This window comes from Chiloscyllium punctatum, chromosome 23, assembly GCF_047496795.1.
Source record: "Chiloscyllium punctatum isolate Juve2018m chromosome 23, sChiPun1.3, whole genome shotgun sequence".
Lineage (NCBI taxonomy): Eukaryota > Metazoa > Chordata > Chondrichthyes > Orectolobiformes > Hemiscylliidae > Chiloscyllium > Chiloscyllium punctatum.
Genome location: NC_092761.1, coordinates 78433627 through 78456755, shown reverse-complemented (window position 1 = coordinate 78456755; position 23129 = coordinate 78433627).

Below are 23129 nucleotides of genomic sequence, written 5' to 3'. Positions count from 1 at the left end.
TGCTAATCCAAGCAAATTGGTGCAAAAAGGCCTCATGTTGCTTACTGGCAAGTTTCTCATCTCACTGTCCAAACCTTGGTTAGAGAATGGGACCTTTTGCTCTTTGGATCTCATTGCTGCCAATCGCAACCTATTTTCCAAACTTTCTCATCAATGCCCAAGTCATGAGGGGCTGGGAAGATTCTGCCTTTACTTTATTTTCCCGCTGATGCTGCTGGATGCTGAATATTTCCAGCGCTTGCAAATTCCATTTTGGATTTCTAACAGCATAAGAATTTTATCATTGCAAATCTTTTCTTCTGACTTTTCATTGACCTCTTCTGCATATCTTAGTTCAACAAACTTATTCTCTTTCTAAGCAATCCATTGTATTTTCAAAATCTCAGCAGTTTTCACCATTTTGAAAGAATGATGGAATTACGAATGGGTTTCATAGATGTGATTCAAATGCTCCTTTGCTTTTCTGTGTACTTCTGTCAAATGTTATCGCAGATGTAATTGTTAATGTTGCTTTTGTTATATAATAATAGGACAGCGCGGAAAAACAGTTCCTTCCGGAAAGAGAAACATTTGACCTAATAAAGGTGGGCAATCCTCTTTTGGGGTCAGTGGGAGCCACAAGATATATTTCCTTTGTCTGTCAATGAGACAGAAACATCTCCCAATATTGGAGATTAGATATCATTTTAATGGTGTCTGGAATAAAGTCGTGAGACCCTGCACCATGGCAATGATCAAATCTTTTAATGTACGGTTTGGAGTGACCTCTGGCCCTCTCAGCCTGAAAATCAGCCAACTCTAGTTTGGACCCCTGGCATCTGCTGCAGCTCATCGCTGTCTCGAGGCAAGTCAATTTGGGAGAGTGAGCTTCAAACCAAGTGTTCAGTCCTTTATTTGTTCATGTTCTTGGTAGATTTTTGATGAGTAATGAATCAAGGGAGAAGCAGGAGAATGGGGTTGAGAAACATCAGCCATGATTGAATGGCAGAGTAGACTCAATGAGCTGATTGGCCTAATGCCTCTTCTTTATCTTATCGTTTTACATAAAAGACCCGACGCTTGGCTCAGACAAGCAGAGACATGGCAGATAGTGAACTTCCTGCTAAAATTATGATACTCTTCTCATTCAGCTTAATTATCCAAGTAATGCTTGAAAAACATGTAGTAATTACTTTGCCTTTTATCTCATTGGACAAAAAGAGCAGAGGAAACAAATAAATCAAAGAAACCAAGCAATTCCTCAATTTGTGAAACTCCTAGAAAGCAACATTACTGGTGAAGCAGCTTTGGGATGGAAAGTTGCAGGATTAATTTGCTTCATTGTTTCATGTACACTGGAGAAAATTTGACCCTGAAAATTTAAACAGGTTTCAAAGCCGAGCCCTAAGCTGGCTTAAACTAAATCCGATTTCAAGTTCGCTTAAAGATAAGATCTGCTTTGTTTGCAAATAAGTGGATGTTTAAAATAATCTTAAAAAAAACCTCTACTTGACCTTCTCCTGTGCTGCTCTGAGCCATTCACAGTTCAGCCCTGCTACTGTATCTAGTTAATCACTTATTTGCACTGACTGAAACATTGTTTCAATGAAAAAAAGATAGTGGATCATCCAGAATTCATTGTGGTTCTAAAGTATTACTGACTGAAGGAAGGAAAAAGCCAATTTCAAAGTAAAGGTAGAGTTCTAACAAGTTTGAGTTGAATTAAAAAAGCCTTGCAGTTAAAAATACTCCTCTCCCACAAACCGAGGAGAAATAAAACATTTGTTAATTGGGAACATGCCATCTCACTACCTCTGCTCTCAGATCACTTCCAAATAAAAATGATACAAGTGGTGTGCCTTGGAGGGAGTGCATCAAAGATTAGTGCAATTACATTAAAAATCTCACAACACCAAGTTACAGTCCAACAGGTTTATTTGGAAGCTTCCAAATAAACCTGTTGGACTATAACCTGATGTTATGTGATTTTTAACTTTGTATACCCCAGTCCCACACCGGCACCTCCAAATCATAGTGCAATGACTGTTTACATCATCATTCACCTGACTTTTCAGTACATAGTCTAGATTGAAGTATGGTACTGGAAAAGCACAGCAGATCAGGCAGCATCCGAGGAGCAGGAAAATTGAAGTTTCGGGCAAAGGCCCTTCATCAAGAATGAGGCTGGGAGCTTCGGGAGTGGAGAGATAATTGGGAGAGGGGTGGGGCTGGGGAGAAAGTAGCTGAGAACGCCAATAGGTGGATGAAGGTGGGGGTAAAGGTGATAGGTCGGAGAGGAGGGAGGAATGGATAGGTGGGAAGGAAGATGGACAGGTGGGACAGGTCATGAAGACAGTGCTGAGCTGGAAGGTTGGAACTGGGATAAAGTGGGGGGAGGGAAAATGAAGGAAACTGGTGAAGTCCATATTGATGCCATGGGGTTGAAGCGTTCCAAGGTGGAAGATGAGGCGTTCTTCCTCTAGGTGGCAAAGGAGTGGGGATGGAGGAGGCCCAGGACCTGCATGTCCTCAACAGAGTGGGAGGGGTAGTTGAAATGTTTGGCCACGGGGCAGTGGGGTTGATTGGTGCAGTTTGCCCTGGAGATATCCTCTGAAGCGCTCCATGAGTAGGCGTCCGGTCTCCCTCAATGTAGAAGAGACTGCATCAGGAGCAACGGATACAGTAAATGACATTTGTGGAAGTGCAAGTGAAACTTTAATGGATGTGAAAGGCCCCTTTGGGACATTGGACGGAGGCGAGGGGGAGGTGTGGATGCAGGCTTTGCAATTCCTGCAGTGGCAAGGAGATAAACCTCTTCCTGGGGGTGAAGTTAGAAAATTAGAGTCTCAATAAAAAATAAATTAAAGACTCACAGTTGTAGAACATCTCTCAAAAGCAAGCAAAAAGTTTTCAAATGTTAATTACTTTGAAGTGGCCCAGGCAACACAGCAATCAATATCTGACAGACAATTATATGATTTTTTTTGGTGTTTACCTACATCTGAGTTACTACTAAATAGTACAAAGAACAGTACTACATTTGCGATATTTTCTTGAAAAACATACTAACAATGCACATTGTTCTTACTGCACAAACTGGCCAGGAATTACAAGATTATGAAATACTTAGCGTTGCGATTCTCCAAAATTTGATTTATGCTGCTATTTGCTTTGTATCATACCCTTACCTTTTCTCATTTTAAGAACATGCCTGAATTCCTTAATTAATAACTCAATTAATTGCAGTGTTAATCATGTGTGGCGATTAAGAATATAAAGTACTTGTTGGAAAACAACCTCGACATTGCTAAAATGAGGAAAAAAGTTGAAAACTTTTCATCTTGCACTGGTTAGAACTAAAATGCAAAAGAGTACACTTGATAAAAGCATGAGAAGAGGGTTCTGGTTAGCTGGGCCATCCTTGACATGGAGATGCAATGGGAACAGCTAACTAATCATCTTAGTTCACAGACAAGGTAGACTATCCATGCCAATAATTGTCCAGTTGATCTCTTCTCATGCTGTATAAAATTGCTTTTTCAAGTCTGTTTCCTGAATCCTAGTTCTGATAAATGCTAGACAAAAGAACTTCAATTTCCTGTCTCCTTTTAGCAACATTTCAGCTTTAAATATATTTCCAACAGTATGATAATTGTTGATGAGTACCGACCATACTCAATTAACCAGAAAGGGAACAACTTAAACTGTATAATTTAATTTCTTTCAATAATGAATTGTTGTTGGAAAAATAACATTTCTCTTTTAAAAAATGAAAATTTGCCACTTTTTTCCTTTTTACTTTCTCTATCCATGTTTTCATTGTCTCCTTCTGAATCCAATTTATTTTGAAATTTCTTCTTTTCATACTTTTCTTTGACCTCATTCATTGTTCTTAAATCTTTCCTCTATCTGCATCTCGTCCTTAAATTTAAGTGGTTAAAGAAATCAATGTTACTGCAGCCATTCACTAATGTCCCAGATGTCTTATTATGCACCATTATCAACTCACATTACCAGAAAGCTACAGTGCATGTAAGCTAAAGGATGCAGAAAACAATTCAGCTGATTGGTTTGCTGTGAATTGTTGCTGACACTGCAACCCAAAAATTCACTAGGTCTACAGCAAATTTGAGATCGTTCACCACCAGCTGGGTTGACTGTAAAATAAAATGGAAAACATTGCAGCAAGTTACTCCTATTCCAACTATGAACGAGTTAAATTTTGCTTTGTGCAAGTTGGTACTGTGTTCTCTACGCTATATTTCAAATATTTCATTGGCTACAAAGCTTTGAGACATCTGATGATCATATCCAAAAGTCAAGTCACACTACAACTTTTTTTCTTAGTTGCCCATTCCCAGTTCTTCACCCAGAGGGTTGTGAAACTGTGGAATTCCCTGCCCAGTGAAGTAGTTGAGGCTTTCTCACTGGATGTTTTTAAAGCCAGGATAGATAATGTTTTGATCAGTAAAGGAATTAAAGGGTATGGTGAGAGTGTGGGTATGTGGAACTGAGGCCACAAAAACATCAGCAATGATCTTATTGAATGGTGGAGCAAGCTCAAAGGACCAGACAACCTCCTCCTGCCCCTATGTCTTATGTTCTTATTATCTGAGTGAAGTGATTCCTGAGACACATGACAAAGGTTTCTACCAATTTTGGGGGGATAAAGGTAATGCCTAAGTATAAAAAAAGCTTTCTTTGTTCTGATCCCTTTCATCACAAACTTGGAGAAAACGAAAACGATCCTTCAAGGGCACCAATATTATTTTCTAAATTAAATTGGCGCTATATCCCATGTTATTCCATCTCTTGCCATAATTTTGACAATGATCTACTGTGTCCTTGGAGAAACAGAAACACAGAAGATGGGAGCAGGAATAGACCATTCCGTCCTTCGAGTCTGCACCACCATTCAATATGATCATGGCTAATCAATCAATCTCAGTATCCCATTACCACTTTCTCTCACCTTGATCTCTTTAGCCGCAAGGTTACTTATGGTTACTTATGATGCTTTGCAAGACTTCCACTGAAGTAAAAGTAGGGGTTTGTAGGAAGACTCAAAATTGGATTTCACCTCCATTAAAAGTTTAACTGAAGACAAAGCAAAGGGTTCTAATGACAGGTCACAAACAAGATATGTTTATCATGCTGTACACACTGTCTCCAAATTGCCACCATCCACAGTACTTTGCTTTTATAAGTTTTATCCAGTTTTGTTTTGCAGAATATAACAGCCTTGGCACTTAGTGCTAGGACTTCACAAGAAACCATGGGCATGAAATTCGATGTGTGCTGTGACACAAAACCGACATCTGATGTACATTATACAACATGTGATATTGAGTTCCGTTGAAATCAATAAAATGGAATATTAGGTGGGGTGCAGAATGGGTGACTGATGCTAAAATGCATGCTTGTCATGTCTGCTCAAGTGTGATTAAATCCCCAATATGTGCACCATTCCTGAATTGCAACAGGAATAGAGATTGATATGGAATCCAGAATCAAGTTGGCATTAATGAAGTTGTTTTTATCCATTTTGAGCAGGTTAAAAAGGATTTCTAAACATTGGTTGAACCAACCCAATGTATTACCTATACCCCTGTAAATCTCTCAAATTTGGCAACCTCATGACTGAGGCTGTGCCACGTTTTGAAACTTCTCTATTTTCAGAGAGAAAAGAAAAACAGAATGAGTAAATTCAATATCAAAATGTTTAATCCAGTAAACACGGGATAGAGGAAAAGCAATCAACATGATCACAAAGCACTTTAGGGTAATGGTCTTGTCGCCATTGATCCATTCCTCACAGAATGGATTTAATAACTCATTCATGTCTTCTCCACTTCCCTTCATCAGTATCAAATGTTTAAAATGAGAAAAGATCAAAGAACAAAGAACAGCACAGCACAGGAACAGGCCCTCTGGCTCGTCAGGCCTGTGCTGACACATGATGCTTTTATATTCCGTGTCTATTCATATATCTGTCAAAATGCCTCTTAAACTTTGGTATTGTATCTGCTTCTACCACTTCTTCTGGCAACACATTCCAGATATTTACCACCATCTATGAAAACATCTTGCCTCTCATATCTTTTTTAAACTTCCCCCCTTCTTCCTTAAAACTATGTCACTCATAATTGACATTTCTACCTTTGGAGAAAGATTCCACCTATGCATTCTCTCCATATCTCTCATGATTTTGTAAGCTTCTTTCGGGTCACCCCTCAATCTCCAATGTTCAGATGAAAACAAATCAAGTTTTTCCAATTTCTCCTCATAGCTAATTCCCTCTAAACCAAGCAACATCATGGTAAACTGTTTCTCTACCCTCTCCAAAGCCTTCACATCCTTCTGCTAGTGTGGCAATCTGAACTGAACACAATATTGCACATGTGGCTTAACTAAAACTCCATACAACTGCAACAGGACTTGTCAATTTTTATACTCGATGCTCTGACCAATGAAGGCCAGCATGATGTACACCTTCTTGACTATCTTACGGACCTGCAAGGGAAGTGTGGACCTGTACACCTAAATTCCTCTAAATGTTAATGCTATTAAGGTTTCTGGCATTTACTGTATATTTCCCTGCTGCATTCGATCTTCCAAAGTCCATCACAATGCATTTGTCTGGATTAACTTCCAAATGCCATTTCTCCAAGTCTCCAGCCTGCCTATATCCTGCTGTATCCTCTGGGAATCCTCCTCACTATTTGCAGCTCCCTCAACCCTTGTGTCATCTGCAATCTTATTAATAAGATCACCTATATTCTCTTCCAAATCTTTCATACATTCTACCAAAAACAAAACAGGGGTCCCAGAAATGATACCTGCAGAACACCACTGGTCACAGATCTCCAGTCTGAAAAATACTTCTCTGCTGCTACTCTCTGACTTCTTTGACTAACCCAGATTTACATCTATCTAACAAGCTCATCCCAGATCCCAGGTGACCTCATGTTCTGTATTAGCCTGCCAAGAGACACCTTGTCAAAGTCCCTGCTAAAGTCCATGTAGACAACAAGCACCACTCTGCTGTCATCAGTCACCTTGTCACTTCCTCAAAAACCTCAATCAAGTTTGTGAGACACAAACTCCCCACATATACAGCCATGCTGCCTATTCCAAATAAGTCCATGTTTTTCCAATGTGCTTAAATCCCGGCTCGAAGAATCTTCTCCAATAATTTCCCTACCACTGACATAATGCTTCCCAGCGTGTAATTTTGGAGATTATCCCTGTTGCCATTCTTAAAGGAAGGAACAACACTGGTTATTTTCCAGTCCGCTGGACCTTGTCTGTGATGAAAGAGAATACAAAGCCCTAACAATTTCCTCCCACACCTCCCTCAACATTCTGGGATAGATCTCATCAGGTCTTGTGGATTTGTCAACCTTAATGATTAACACCTTTGCCTTTTTTATATTGAAAGCCCTAGAGTATTAACATACCCCTCTCTAGACTCACCAGTTACTATGTCCTCCTCCTTTCTGAATACGAATGCAAAATATGCATTAAGAACCTCACCCACACCCTTTGGCTCCACACTTAAATTTCCTACACTATCAATCCATATAGGACCAAAATGTTGAACAAAATGAAGAAAACAGTTTGCCTGCACTTGCAATGTTACAGGAAAACAGTGACCAATGCTCAGCTTCCTCTAGTCTAATTTCAAGGTTTTTGATTCCTGGCACAAATGAGATTCCCATTGGCTCTTCTCTGGGAGAAATACTAACCAACTGGAAATACATAAAAGCAGTCCTGGGAACAGAAAGCAATGTTTGCAAAAGAGTGAATTACTGGGACTTAGAGTAACTCTGACCAGAAACAAAATCCATTGCAATAAAGTAATGGATTGAAACCTCAAGTAACTTAGCAAAATATAAATGCAGGAACCCCGTAGCTTTCCAAACATTGGCAACCTTCACACTGTGTCAGTTGAAACTTTCAGGAGACAAACAGCTTGAGTCCAGTTTCTAACTGTTGCCTCACCTCTTTTAAAACATTTCTTAAAACTTGCTCACAGTGCGATAGGTTTTAAACCAGCTGGATGTAAAACTCCTTGAGGTCTGGTGTCAATTTCTATCTGCTAGCATTCCTGTGAAGTTAAAGATATAATATAAATGCAGATTAGTGTTGCTGCAGATTAGTGGTGCCACTTTCAATAATAAATACTCTTTTGTTATGATAGTGGCATAAATGGACAATCAATTTTCAACTTGAATCATCTGATTTTATGCATTTTATGGCCTTTCAAGGACTGAAATGGATTCTACAAAAGGAAAATCACCAACTTAAGATGGCTGTCATGATCACTTGACCATAGGTTAAGCCAGTTTATTAAAATCATCAATACGAGATCAGTCTGATCTGAAATGTGTATGTTTTCAATCATTTAGAAGACAATCACCTAGAGTTGTATTTTCTTTTCGATTATGACTTATCGAGAAGTTTCATAGATTGGGCTATAAGTTGACTGAAGATTTTCCAGTTTGAAAAATAAATAATGAAACCAGATTCACAAATATTTACATTATTTCTAATATAATTCAACATGTTTGATTTATTACTCATTTCTTGACAAAATAGCTACAAAATAAGTGGTTGAGAGTGAGGAGTCCAGTCATACTTAGCACTATATAGCTGACACATATGTTTCTGTTATCGCTCATATTCATATAAGCTGTAAACAAGACAACTTGCACAGCAGACGAATTGTGTGCAACAATGTACATGTCATTTCAGTATTGGAGGATATATTGGAATACACATTGCCTGAAGATTTTCCAGTTTGTTAAAAAAAACAATGAAACTAGACACACAAATATAGAAATGAACTGTATTTCATTTGATATATTTGGGCAGAGCAGATAGAGAAGAATATTGAATTTCTAAAAGTAGAACTATAAGGTTTAACCTCCCTTTCCCCCACTTTACCTTCGCTTTTTGGAAGATAACACTTGGGTGAAAAACAAATTGGAGAAACATATATACTGAGAACTAGATTACTGACAAATATGTAAAACGTTTGAAGATATAGGATATCAATTAAACAACGATGGTCTCACCTTAAAATCTGACACCTGAAGAAAACCGAGGACTTTTTAAACAGCCTATTCTTGATCTTCCTTGTTATATGAGATATTCTCCCCTTGTTTAAATTGAGTAATGCTTCAAATTTACTGAATTTGTTTAATCTCTTCCATTCTTGGAATGCCTACCTGATTGGAAATTCTATTGACTGCAACAGGGAATGATCGTAACTCATCCTAAATATGTAGAGGTACACCATATAAGGGTTGGCACTATTGGTGCTGTTCATTATTTTTCAAGGAGTAGCTGAAAGAAAACGGACTCCTACATTACTGAAGGGACAGGCACCTATTGCACACAATTCGTCTGCTGTGCAATTTGTCTTATTTACAGCATATATGAACAATAACAGAAACGTGTGTCAGCCATATAGTATTAGATTACTTACAGTGTGGAAACAGGCCCTTCAACCCAACAAGGCTACACTGACCCTCCGAAGAGCAACCCACCCAGACCCATTCTCCTACACCTAATACTACGGGCAATTTAGCATGGCCAATTCACATAAAATGCACATTTTTAGACTGTGAGAGGAAACCCACACAGAAGCAGGAAGAATGTGCAAACTCCACACAGACAGTTGCCTGAGGTGGGAATTGAACCCGGGTCTCTGGCACTGTAAGGCAGCAGTGCTAACCACTCTGCCGTATTAGATACAACTACTCTCCTCACTTTCTTCCACATTATTTTTGTAGCTATTTTGTCAATAAAAGAATATTAAATCAAATATGCTGAATTATATTAGACACAATGTAAAGTACATTTTGATTAGTCTGCTTAGCAGGGAATAGAAGAGAACAAATCAACATGATCACAAAGCACTTTAGGCTAATGGTCTTGTTGCCACTGATCCATTCCTCACAGAATGGATTTAATAACTCGTTCATGTCTTCTCCATTTCCCTGCATCAGTGTCAAATGTTTAAAATGAGAAAAGATCAAAGAACAAAGAACAGCACAGCACAGGAACAGGCCCTCTGGCTCGCCAGGCCTGTGCTGACACATGATGCCTTTGTATTCCGTGTCTATTCATATATCTGTCAAAATGCCTCTTAAACTTTGTTATTGTATCTGCTTCTACCACTTCTTCTGGCAGCACATTCCAGATATTTACCACCATCCATGAAAACATCTTGCCTCTCACATATTCTTTAAATATCCCCCCTTCTTCCTTAAAACTATGTCACCAATAATTGACATTTCTACCTTTGGAGAAAGACTCCACCTATCCATTCTCTCCATATCTCTTATAATTTTGTAAACTTCTTTCGGGTCACCCCTCAATCTCTGACTTTCAAATGAAAGCAAATCAAGTTTTTCCAATCTCTCCTCATAGCTAATACTGTCTAAATCAAGCAACATCCTGGTAAACTGTTTGTCTAACCTCTCCAAAGCCTTCTGATTGTGTGGCGACCTGAATCAAACACAATATTTCAAATGTGGCCTAACTAAAATTCTACACAGATGCAATATGACTAGCCAATTTTTATACCCTTTGCCCTGACCAATGAAGGTCAGCATGATATATACCATCTTGACCATCCAACAAGCTTGCATTGCCACATTCAGAGAACTGTGGACCTTACATCTAAATTCCTCTAAATGTTGATGCTATAATGGGTTCTGCCATTTACTGTAAACTTCTCTGCTGCATTAGATCTTACAAAGTCCATCACCCTGCATTTGTCCAGATTAACTTCCAAATGCCATTTCTCCACCCAAGTCTCCAGCCTGTCTGTATCCTGCTGTATCCTCTGGCAATCCTCCTCATTATCTGCAGCTCCATCAACCTTTGTATTGTCTGTAAACTTATTAATTAAACTGCTTATATTCTCTTCCAGATTCCTGCAGAACACCACTGGTCACAGATCTCCAGTCTGAAAAATACCTCTCTGCCGCTACTCTCGAATTTCTTTAACTGAGCCAGTTTTATGTTCTCGTTACCAGCTCATCCCAGATCCCATGTCACTTAACCTTCTATGTCAGCCTGCCATTAGACACCTTGTCAAAGTCCCTGCTTAAAGATATGTAGACAACAACCACCACTCTGCTGTCATCAATCATCTTTGTCACTTCCTCAAACTCTCCACACAGAGATGTGCTGCCTATCACTAATAAGTCCATATTTTTCCAATTGTGAATAATCCTGTCCTAAGAATCTTCTCCAATAAATTCCCTCCCACTGACATAATGCTTCCCAGTCTGTAGTGTTGCAGATTATCCTTGTTGCCCTTCTTAAATAAAGGAACAACATTGGTTATTCTCTACTCCTCTGGGACTTCGTCTGTAATGAAAGACTATATAAGATTTCATACGAGGCCCTAGAAATTTCCTCCCACACCTCCCTCAACATTCTGGGATAGATCCTATCATGTCATGTGGACTTGCTCACCTGAATACTATTCAAAATGTCCAACACCTTTTTTTTTATGTCAAATGTGCTCGAATATCAACATACCTCTCTCTAGACTCATCATTCACCATGTCCTTCTCCTTAATACCAACGCACTGCATTTGCTAAGAATCACATTCACATTCACTGGCTCCACACATAAAAATTCCTACTTTGTCCTTGAGAAGTCCTACCCTTTCCCTAGCAGTCCTCTTGCTCTTCATAGATGTATAAAAACCCTTCAGATTTTCCTTAATCCTGTTTGCCCATGTTATTTCATGGCCCCGTTTAGCCCTATTAACTCCTTACTTTTGTTCTTTCCTGCTTTCAGTTTATTCACTCATCTTCAGTCCCCTTAACTCTTCATATACTTCTTTTCTCTTTCTGACTAAGCTCATAGTTTCTCTTGTCACCCGCATTCTCAAATCTTACAATTATTATCCATCACCTCCACAGGAATATGCTGGCCCTTAAAAACTTTGTCCTCAAACAGCTGCTCCCCATCTACAATCTCCAATTCCTGCCTAACATTGTTGTAGTTAGTCTTCCCTCAGTTTAGTACTTTCATCAAAAGACTACGTTTTACTTGTCCATAAGTAGCTTAAAGCGTACTTATGGTCACTATCCACAAAATGCTTCCCCAATGAACATTGATCACCTGGCCAGGCTCATCACCCAATGTCAGGTTTTGTCTGGCCCCTTCACTAGTCAGACTATTTACATATTGCTTCAAGAAACCTTACATAAGAACATAAGAACTAGGAGCAGGGGTAGGCCATCTTTCCCTTCAAGCCTGCTCTGCTATTCAATAAGATCATGGCTGATCTTTTTAACGCCTCAGCTCCACTTACCCAACCTCTCACCATAACTCTTAATTTCTTTACTGTTCAAAAATTAATTTCTTTACTGTTACCTTTAAAAACATTTTCTGAGGAATCCTCAACCACTTCGCAGGAACGGAATTCCATTGATTCACAACCCTCTGGGTGAAGAAGTTCCTTATCAATTCAGTCCTAAGTCTGCTCCCCCTAATTTTGAGGCTATGCCCTCTTGTGCTAGTTCCACCTGCCAGTGAAAACATCCTCTCTACTTCTGTCTTATGTATTCCTTTCATAATTTTATATATTTCTTTACAATCCATCTCATTCTTCTAAAATACAATGAAGAGAATCCCAGTCTACTCAGTCTCTCCTCTTAAGCCAACCCCGTCAACTCTGGAATCAATCTAGTGAGCTTCCTCTGCACCCCTTCTAGTGCCAGTACATCCTTTCTCAAGTAAGGAGACCAAAACTGCATGTGTAGCCTCATCAGCACCCTATACAGCTTCCACATAACCTCTCTGCTTTTAAACTCAACCCCTTTAGCAATAAAGGACAAAATTCCATTTGCCTTCTTAATTACCAGTCACACCTGCAGACCAGCCTTCTGTGATTCATGCACAAAGACCCTCAGGTCCTTCTGCACAGCAGCGTGCTGCACCATTTTAACTATTCACTTAATCATACTTTTTACTGTTACTCCTACTTAAATGGATGAGTTCACATTTATTAACATTGTACTCTATTTGCCAGACCATTGCCAACTCATTTAAACTATCTATATCCCTTTGTAAAGATTCACCGTGCTCTACCATTCATCTTGGTGTTATCCACAAACTTTGACATACTACACGTGGTCCCCAACTCCAAATCATCTGTGTAAATTGTGATTAATTGCAGTCCCAACACTGATCCATGAGGCACACCACTAGTCACTGTTTGCCAACCAGAAAGGCACTCATTTATCCCCACTCTTTGCTTCCTTTTCATTAACCAATCTCTATTCATGGTAATATATTGCCCATAATGCATTGCGGCTTTATTTTGTGCAGAGCCTTTTGTGTGGAACCTTGTTGAATGCCTTTTGGAAATCCAGGTACACCGTATCTACTGGGTCTCAGTTCTCCGCTGTGCTCATAATGTCTTCATAGAATTCCAAAAGATTAGTTAAGAATGACCTGCCCTTCATGAACCCAACGTCGGTGTCTGCCCAATGGGACAATTTTTAACTGGATGCTTTGCTACTTCCCCCCTCCCCCCACCTTGTCTCAGTCCCAACCCTCAAACTCAGCACCACCTTCCTAACCTGCAATCTTCTTCCTGACCTGCCCGCCCCCACCCCCACTCCAGCCTATCACCCTCACCTTAACCTCCTTCCACCTATCGCATTTCCAACGCCCCTCCCCAAAGTCCCTCCTCCCTAACTTTTATCTTAGCCTGCTGGGCACACTTCCCTCATTCCTGAAGAAGGGCTCATGCCCGAAACGTCGATTCTCCTGCTCCTTGGATGCTGCCTGACCTGCTGTGATTTTCCAGCAACACATTTTCAGCCTTGCTACTTCTTCCTTGATAATAGACCCAAGCATTTTCTCCACTACAGAATTTAAACTAATCAGTTTATATTTCCCCATCTTTTTTCTACCTCCTTTTTTAAACAGTGGTGACACATTTGTTGTTTTCCAATCTGCTGGAACTGCCCCAGAGTCCAGCGAATTTTGGAAAATTACCACAGGTGCATTTGCTATTTCTCCCACCATCTCTGTTAGTACCCTGGGATGCATTCTATCAGGGCCAAGAGACTTATCCATCCTTAACTCCATTAGCTTGCCCAAAGCTACCTCTTCTATGATAATGATTGTTTCCAGGTCCTCACCTACCTTTGTCTCCTTGTCAATTACAGACACATTATCTGTGTCCTCCACTGTGAAGACCGACACAAAATATCCGTTCAATGCCTCGGCCATTTCCTCATATCCCATTATTAAATCTCCCTTCTCATCCTCCAAAGGACCAATATTTACTTCAGTCACTCTATTTCATTTTATATATTTATAGAAACCTTGGCTACCTGTCTTTTTGTTCTGAGCTAGTTTTTTCTCATGTTCGATCTTACTTTTCTTTATAGCTTTTTGTTGACCTTAAAGCTTTCCTACTCTTCTAGTTTTGAGCTGATCTTGGCCACTTTGTATACCTTCTCTTTCAATTTGATAGCCTCCCTTATTTTCTTAGACACCCATGACAGATTATCCCTTTGCCTACAGTCCTTCCTATTCACTGGTACATACTTTTGATGAGCACTTTGAAAAATTGCTTTGAAAGTCTTCCACTGTTCATCAACTGTCCCACTATCAAGTCTTCACTTCCAGTCTACTTTAGCCAATTCCTTCTTCATTCTATTGTAGTCTCCTTTGTTTAATCACAGGACCCTGGTATTGGATTTTATCTTCACACTTTCCACCTGTATTCTAAATTCCTGGTCATCGCAGTGTTGTGGCTTTGTGGGCAGCACAGTGGCACAGTTGTTAGCACTGCTGCCTCACAGTGTCAGAGATCTGGGTTCAATTCCTGCCTCAGGCCGACTGACTGTGTGGAGTTTGCACATTCTCCCCATGTCTGCGTGGGTTTCCTCCAGGTGCTCTGGTTTCCTCCCACAGTCCAAAAATGTGCAGGTTAGGTGAATTGGCCATGCTAAATTGCCTGTAGTGTTAGGTGAAGAGGTAAATGTAGGGGAACAGGTCTGGGCGGGTTGCGCTTCGGTGGGTCGGTGTGGACTTGTTGGGCCAAAGGGCCTGTTTCCACACTGTAAGTAATCTAATCTAAATTCAACCAGACTGTGATTGCTCCTTCTGTGACATTCTTAGATGCACCATCAAATTCCAACCTGCATAATCCAAGCCTTTGGTGCCAAAGGGTTCTCCATCAATATATGGAAAGCTAGAATCTCTGACTACAACAACCCTGGTGTTTTTATATCTTTCCATCATCTGTTCCTCTATCTCTTGTTGGCTGCTGAGGGAGGTCTGCAGTCTAACCCCATCAGGATGAGTCCTCCAAGGTGCCCTCCCACAGTACAGCTATGATATTCTCCCAAAACAGTAACACAATTTCCCACCTCTGTATGTCCTTCTCTATCTCATCTGTAACTATCGAAATCCTGGAGCATTCAGCTGCCACTCTTGTCCCTCTTGCAACCAAGTCTCTGAAATAGATACAACATCATAGTTATATGTATCAATGCAAACTCTAAGTTCATCTATCTTACCTGTCAGACACCTCATGTTAAAGCACATGCAGCCAGTCCCACCGTGTTCAGTAACGTGTTCAGTGTCAATCATCAAAATGTCTGAGTTTCAGACAGCACCGATTTTTGGGTCAGTCAATTTTAGAGAGTGTACAACCCACTAAAATCTAGCCACTTTTAAAATACCAACTTACATTTTAAGCTACAATTCTGGTCTCTGAACTGGTCTCTAAAGCAACAGTTTAAATTTTAAGTATCATCTTGAAAACACAAGATTTAATGAGTGTCTTAAGTCACTGTAAACATTTATTTTTGAGGAGACATTGCATTTTTTTGTTACTGCCACTACATTGCTTCCACACTCTCTCATTCAAACAGAAAATGGCTTCTGTAAGTTAAGATCATTTATTCTGGCCTCCATTTCTATACCCTTCCAAATAAATCATAAATGGCTGATTTCATGATTCAAAATAGAAAATGCAATCAGCAAGTTAGGCGACATGTGGAGAGAGAAACAGGGTTCACTCCACAGATACTGCCAGGCCAGTTGAGCTCTTCCAGCCTTCTCCTTACTTCAGATTTCCAGTATCATAAGCCAACCCCCTCACTGTACAGTTCTATAATGCCACCTCATTTCTGGTTAGAGACAAAAGTACTGCAGATGCTGGATTCCAAAATAGACAAATAGGAGGCTGGAAGAACACAGCAAGCCAGGCAGCATCAGGTGGGCTAAACAGCTGAAACCTTGACTTCTCTACCTCCTGATGCTGCCTGGCTTGCTGTGTTCTTCCAGCCTCCTGCTTGGCTACCTCATTTCGGAGTTGGGGTAGTAGTAAAATTGTTGTAATTGGTATCAGCACCCAGGGCTGATGGGAATATTAGCCTCTGAAAGTCACATGTGGTGTTATCCATCAAAACATGCAGCAGTAACTGGAGGAACTTACCGGTGTCGATAGCTTCAGAAAAGAAAGGAGAATATTTATCTTAACTGCATCACAAACATCAAATGCACATGACATAATTTTTCTGGACTAATCTCAGACAGAGGAACACTGTTGCATACCCTGTAATGTGAAATGGTAACTGTGATTGAACATACAACAGTACAGCACACAAATGGGCCCTTCAGCCCACAATGAAAATTTTGCCCATAGCAGGATCTGAATTCATATCGCCAGAGTATTAAGCTAAGATCCCTTGTTTACTAATCCTGTAACATTCCCATCATTCCCTTCACCTCTGAAGAGAAAGGAGAAGTGCATAACTTCGTCGAGCTGTGTTATAAATATGCATGAGGGGGAAAGTGAGGACTGCAGGTGCTGGAGATCTGAGCTGAAAATGTGTTGCTGGAAAGGCGCAGCAGGTCAGGCAGTATCCAAGGAGCAGGAGAATTGACGTTTCAGGCATGAGCCCTTCTTCAGGAATGAGGGCTCATGCCTGAAACGTCGATTCTCCTGCTCCTTGGAAGCTGCCTGACCTGCTGCGCCTTTCCAGAAACATATTTTTCAGTTATAAATACGCATGGCAGTTTATTTGCATTTCTTCAGATAACCTGAAGCAGCACACCAAGATATTTTTCCAAAAGGAAGTTTTGAGAGACAAGAACAAAATTCTGTTCAGCAGGACCACAGCAATAGTGAATGAGCTGAATACCAATCCCCCTGTTCCATCTAAATATCCAGGTGGAAACTCTCTATCCATTCAATCAGCTGAATTTTCATGTATCATCATTTTGTAATTTGTACAATTTGAAAAATTTGTACTAGAAGACTAATATGTAGAACATTTCCCAGACTAGAGAAGGTGGGAGGAGATATCGATGATGATCGTAGTTGGTCCGATTCATTGGAAAACCCTCTAGGCAAATAAACATACCGTAATGCCTCAATATAATACCAGCAAGTGTCAAAACTAATAAATGGTCCAACATGCCTATGCTCACTTATTAAAATCAATAATTTCAACTTTCCCAATTTTTTTTAACAACACAAGTCCTTTTCAATGTTAGCACAATTCCATGACAGTCATAAATTCAACTGACAAAAAAGTGCACATCTAGTTCACCATGTTTTAAACAAAACTTCAGATTTTCCAGAGTTACTGAGAGAGTTCAGTCCATAACAGCTGAATCACAATGCTTCATGTGACAAAACATGCACATTCCTTTGGCAAAAACACAGAAACACTTGAAAATCATTCGAATCATTAGGTCATCACTAAATATCATATGTTTTCTTCTTCTCATTTCACTCAACTTTATTTTTGGCTAACAAAACAAATTTTAGGTCAACATGTACACCTTGCAAATGTGAGCTTTGGTGTCAACTCTTGGGAAGTTTGACTACTTACCAGTACCACAGTCAAGTCACATCTTTTTAACAGTGGTGACATAGGTGTGTTTTCCAGAAGCATTAATCTCTTTCCAGTTTTCAGGAGGAGCTAATTATCAGCAAGTCCTAAAAGTTGCCTCGTCACTAATATCTTCCAGAGATTGTACATAAAAAGTTGACATTTCCTGCAAATAAATGTTCGGAATAATTTACATTTTTTTTACAGTAAACTGACATGCACTATAAAATGGCATTAAGTAATTATTTATAACTTAACTAAAATTTACACCAAGTTCATTAATTATTGAGCATGAATAGTTATCTGTTACTATCGTGTGACATAAAATAGATAAGAACAGGGGGTATGCAACCCAGTATCCAAGTAATTTGTATTTTACTTTATTTTCAGTGTGGTCCAGTAACAGTGGCAAGTTTCCCTAAAAACATTCTTGTTGATTTGGCTTATATTTAAAAAGTGTGCAAGCTGAAACGAAAATCAACATTGCTAGATTCCATCCAGAATTGGTTTGTACAAGAAGGATAAATGAAGCCCAGTTTAATTTGTGAATTCTGAAACGAAAACTGGTTATAAACTCGTCATGAGAAAACTAAAGTTTATAATGAGACAGGGAAAGAATACTGAGTGTTAGCTTACATTTACAGAGTGACCTATAATGATGAATTCTAAGGAGGTGAAAGGAAAAACCATTCTGGAGGCTAAACAGGCTGGGGCTGTTTTCCATGGAGCATCAGAGGCTGAGGGGTGACCTTAAAGAAGTTTACAAAATAGTGAGGGGCATGGATAGGGTAAATATGGGGTCGGAGAGTCCAGAACTGGAGGGCATAGGTTTAGGGTGAGAGGGGAAAGATATAAAAGAGACCGATGGGGCAACTTTTTCACACAGAGAATGGTACGTGTATGGAATGAGCTGCAAGAGAAGTGGTGGAGGCTAGTACAATTGCAACGTTTACGAGGCATTTGGATGGGTATATGAATAGGAAGGGTTTGGAGGGCTATAGGCCGGGTGCTGGCAGGTGGAACAAGTTTGGGTTGGGATATCTGGTCGGCATGGAAGGGTTGGACCGAAGGGTCTGTTTCCATGCTGTACATCTCTATGACTCTATGACTGTAAAGTAAAGCTTATCCACACCAAACTCTTCCTCTAATACAGAGCAGCTCTACACCTTGAAATACTTTGCCATCCTATCCTTTCATTGATAAGCTGTACTTTAACAAAATATTGTCTGCAGCCCCATTTAACCCATTTTCACAAATACCTTCAGCTACACACTATTATATTCATTGACCAATAGATATAAACATGTATTTACAATAGGACCAATTCTGCATTCTTGGAATATTCACTGTCTGGTTGACGGGTTTTGTTTGACCATTGAATTTCAGAGGACATTTAGTATTCAATCCTTGTGCCACTGGAAAGTGCAGATATTGTTCTGGAATGCATTCCTAATACATTTATACTTTGACAGTGTCTGAGCTTGCACTGGGTTCCTGCAATATGAAGATATAACATCCACAGTCCATACACTTCTATACGACATTCTTACACTTCCATACAACATTCTTACACATATCTTTCCCCAGGCTTTAAGTAGAAGCACAAGGTTAGTCCGGTCAGAAGTTACAATGTGGAAACAGGTCATTTGGTCCAGGCCCTCGATTACCCACCAAGCCAGGAGACAATTTGAATAAAATTTGTCCATCCTGGCCTATTTTTGTTTACTTATTCAGAGCAAGTGGTATCATTGACTTGTGAATTGATCGGCATCTCCAACACACCATTCTATTGAAAGAGTTTTCTCACCCAGGTACAAATTCAAAACATATATCCTTTGGGGAAGGATCAAAATCAGTGCAAAATATGCTGACTGTGTTACAGTCTTAATGATCTATTCTTGATATGTGTACACATGGACTGCAGGGAACAAACAGCCACCAGCTTAATTTGTTCATAGTTAAACAGGGAGCTGTGTTGAAGCATAATTAGTTTATTCTCAAGGATTAGGTTTAATATAGCTAACGTGACTCTCGGGACTAAATTTATTGTGCTCATTTGTTGTACTTAAGTGAAAAAATTATCAGGTCACTTATTAACACTCATCTTGGCACCAAGCAAGAAAGCCATTGGACATTTTAAAATAGATCTGAAGCCAAACAAAACCATTGTCATTTTCAAAGACGCACATTTTGAAAAAAGTACATTCATCTAGTAGGACATATAAAAATATTTTACAGAATACATAAAATACAGTCAGGCACATACATGATACTGGCCACTCAGAAGAATATTGAATGAACAAAAGAAACGATGGACAATTATTGATATAAATTCAACAATAAACCACCAAATATATCTCCTTTTGTCAGGGTATGATGGTTTTAATACATTTCCTCTCTCAGTTTCTTCCTCTTGATATTTGGTCTGTGTGACTTCCTCCAGGGAGTTCTTACAGTTTCAAAACAAAAGCAAATCCTGCAGATGCTGCAAGTCTGAAATGCAAACGAAACATGCTGAAAAACACTGGGCTGCCCTGACAACACATGTAGAGACAGAAGCAAAGTAAATACTTCAGCTTCCGTAGACTTTGAAGGTTGCAGATCTGAAACATTAACCGTATTTTCTGCCAGGCTTCTGCACAAAAGTTTTTTTTTAGATTAGATTCCCTACAGTGTGGAAACAGGCCCTTCAGCCCAACAAGTCCACACCGCCTCTCCGAAGAGTGATCCACCCAGACCTATTTCCCTCTGACTAATGCACCTAACACTACGGGCAATTTAGCACGGCCAGTTCACCTGACCTGCACATCTTTGGACTGTGAGAGGAAACTGGAGCACTCGGAGGAAACCCACACAGACAAGGGGAGAATGTGCAAACTCCACACAGACAGTCACTCAAGACTGGAATTGAACCTGGGAACTTGGTGCTGTGAGGCAGCAGTGCTAACCACTGAGCCATCGTTCCACCCAAAGAAGCTCTTTTTGTCTTTTTCATTTTTGAATAAAATCTTTGAATCCATGGTGCCATTAATTTTTGATTTTTTGAATTAGAATTTAACTAAAGAGGTGATAAATGTGCTACAAACAGGCAATTGCTAAACCTCTGACAAATGACATTCAAAACAGGCAACTGGAATCAATATTAGGCTGGAGCGACTTAGGGTCTAGATTGCCAGGGTGAGTGAGACACAGAGTGGAGTTGTCTTAGACATCTATGACTGTTACTTTGTGAATGTTCCAAGGCTCTGGCCCAGGTATAATGGGCCAATTGGCCTCCATCCCTCTTGGATTTTACTACTCAGGCAATTACTCCACACATCGAGTCACTCTCTGTCCTTAAACTGAACTCATTAAGGTATTGAACAATGGTGCAGCAATTGAAATTACAAACAGTGTCATAATATTGAATGGCACAATATTGATGTTCCCCGTGCAATGTGACTTTGTGGTAACATGAATTATAAGCTGGCTGTCAGTGTTAATCCATTAACTCTCCTTAGTAGAATCATGTCCTGTGTCCATCACTATAACAATAAATGGACTCATAAATTGAGAAGAAGAGACAAAGGAAATGAGCAGCAGTTTGGGTGGTTAGCAGAGAAAAGGCTGCAGGTATTTTGTGAGTTACTGAAAGCAGATATGGGCATTCCCCAATAATGTAAGGATTATGGGGGATTTCTCTTGGCATGGCCAAGGGTAATGGGTTGGGATGAGAGGATGGGTGGCAATTAATCATCAGAGTTGGGATTACTTCTAGTAGTGGAATTGGGAAACCCACAAAAACTAACAAAATGCACCTGGAGACATCAACTTTCCTACTTGGTGAAGTTGGACAATATAATCCCACAAGAATCGTGAAATGTTTGCTCTAAGAACTATAATTCCCTGCGGAATGCAGTGTGGGCTAAGAATACAAGGGATTGTTCCTTTCTATAGTTTGAAAAGAAAATATTGGGCAGCAATAATGTCATATAGAATAAGTTAAAGTGTGAACTCTTGTTGTATCATCATTTTGACCTATTAATTAGATGTCTGAATTGCTTTTTAAATGCTATCGGTTCCTATAAGATCATAATATGAAAAAGATGAAGAAAGTGGTTTGCCTGCGCTTGCAATGTTACAGGAAAACAGTGACCAATGCTCAACTTCCCATAGTCTAATTTCAAGGTATTTGATTCCTGGCACAAATGAGATTCCCATTGGCACTTCTCTGGGAGGAATGCTAACCAACTGGAAATATATAAAAGCAGGCCTGGGAACAGCAAGCAATGTTTGCAAAACAGTGAATTACTGGGACTTAGAGTAACTCGAAACAAAATCCATTGCAATAAAGTAAATGATTGAAACCTCAAGTAACTTAGCCAAAGGTAAATGCAGGAACCACTTAACCTTCCAAACATTGGCAACCTTCATGCTGTGTCAGTTGAAATTTTCAGAAGACAAACAGCTTGAGTCTAGTTTCTAACTGTTGCCTCACCTCTTTTTTTAAAACATTCCTTAAAACTTATCGCTGTGAGCAGGCTTTAGACCAGCTGGCTGGAAGACACCTTGAGGTCTGGTGTCAATTTTTTATCTGATAGCATTCCTTTGAAGTTAAAGATGCAATATAAATGCAGATTAGTGTTGCTGCTTTCAATAATAAATATTCTTTTGTGATAATAGTGGCAAAAATAGACGATCAATTTTCAACTTGCATCCTCTGATTTTATGGCCTTTCAAGGACTGAAATGGAATTTACAAAAGGGAAATCACCAATTTAAGATGGCTGTAGGGATCACCTAACCATAGGTTAAGCCAGTTTATTAAAATCATCAATACGAGATCAGTCTGATCTGAAATGTGTATGTTTTCAATCATTTAGAAGACAATCACTTCAATCTGTTCCTTCTTTTCAATTATTACCTGTCCAGAAGTTTCATATATTGGGATACAAGTTGCCTGAAGATTATCCAGTCTGAAAAAATATGAAAAAAATAGACCCAGGAATATGCAAATATATTTCAGGTGACGTATTTGGGCAGAGCGGACAGAGAAGAATGTTGAATTTCTAAAAGTAGAACTGTAAAGTTTAATCTCCCTTTCCCCTGTTTTATCTTGGATTATGAAAAGATAACACTTGGTGAAAAACAAATTAAAGAAACATATTTTATTGAGAACTTGAGATAATCAATAAATTTTTAACACTTTTGAAGATGCTGGACATCAATTAAACAGCTATGGTGTCACTTTAAAATCGAACACCTGAA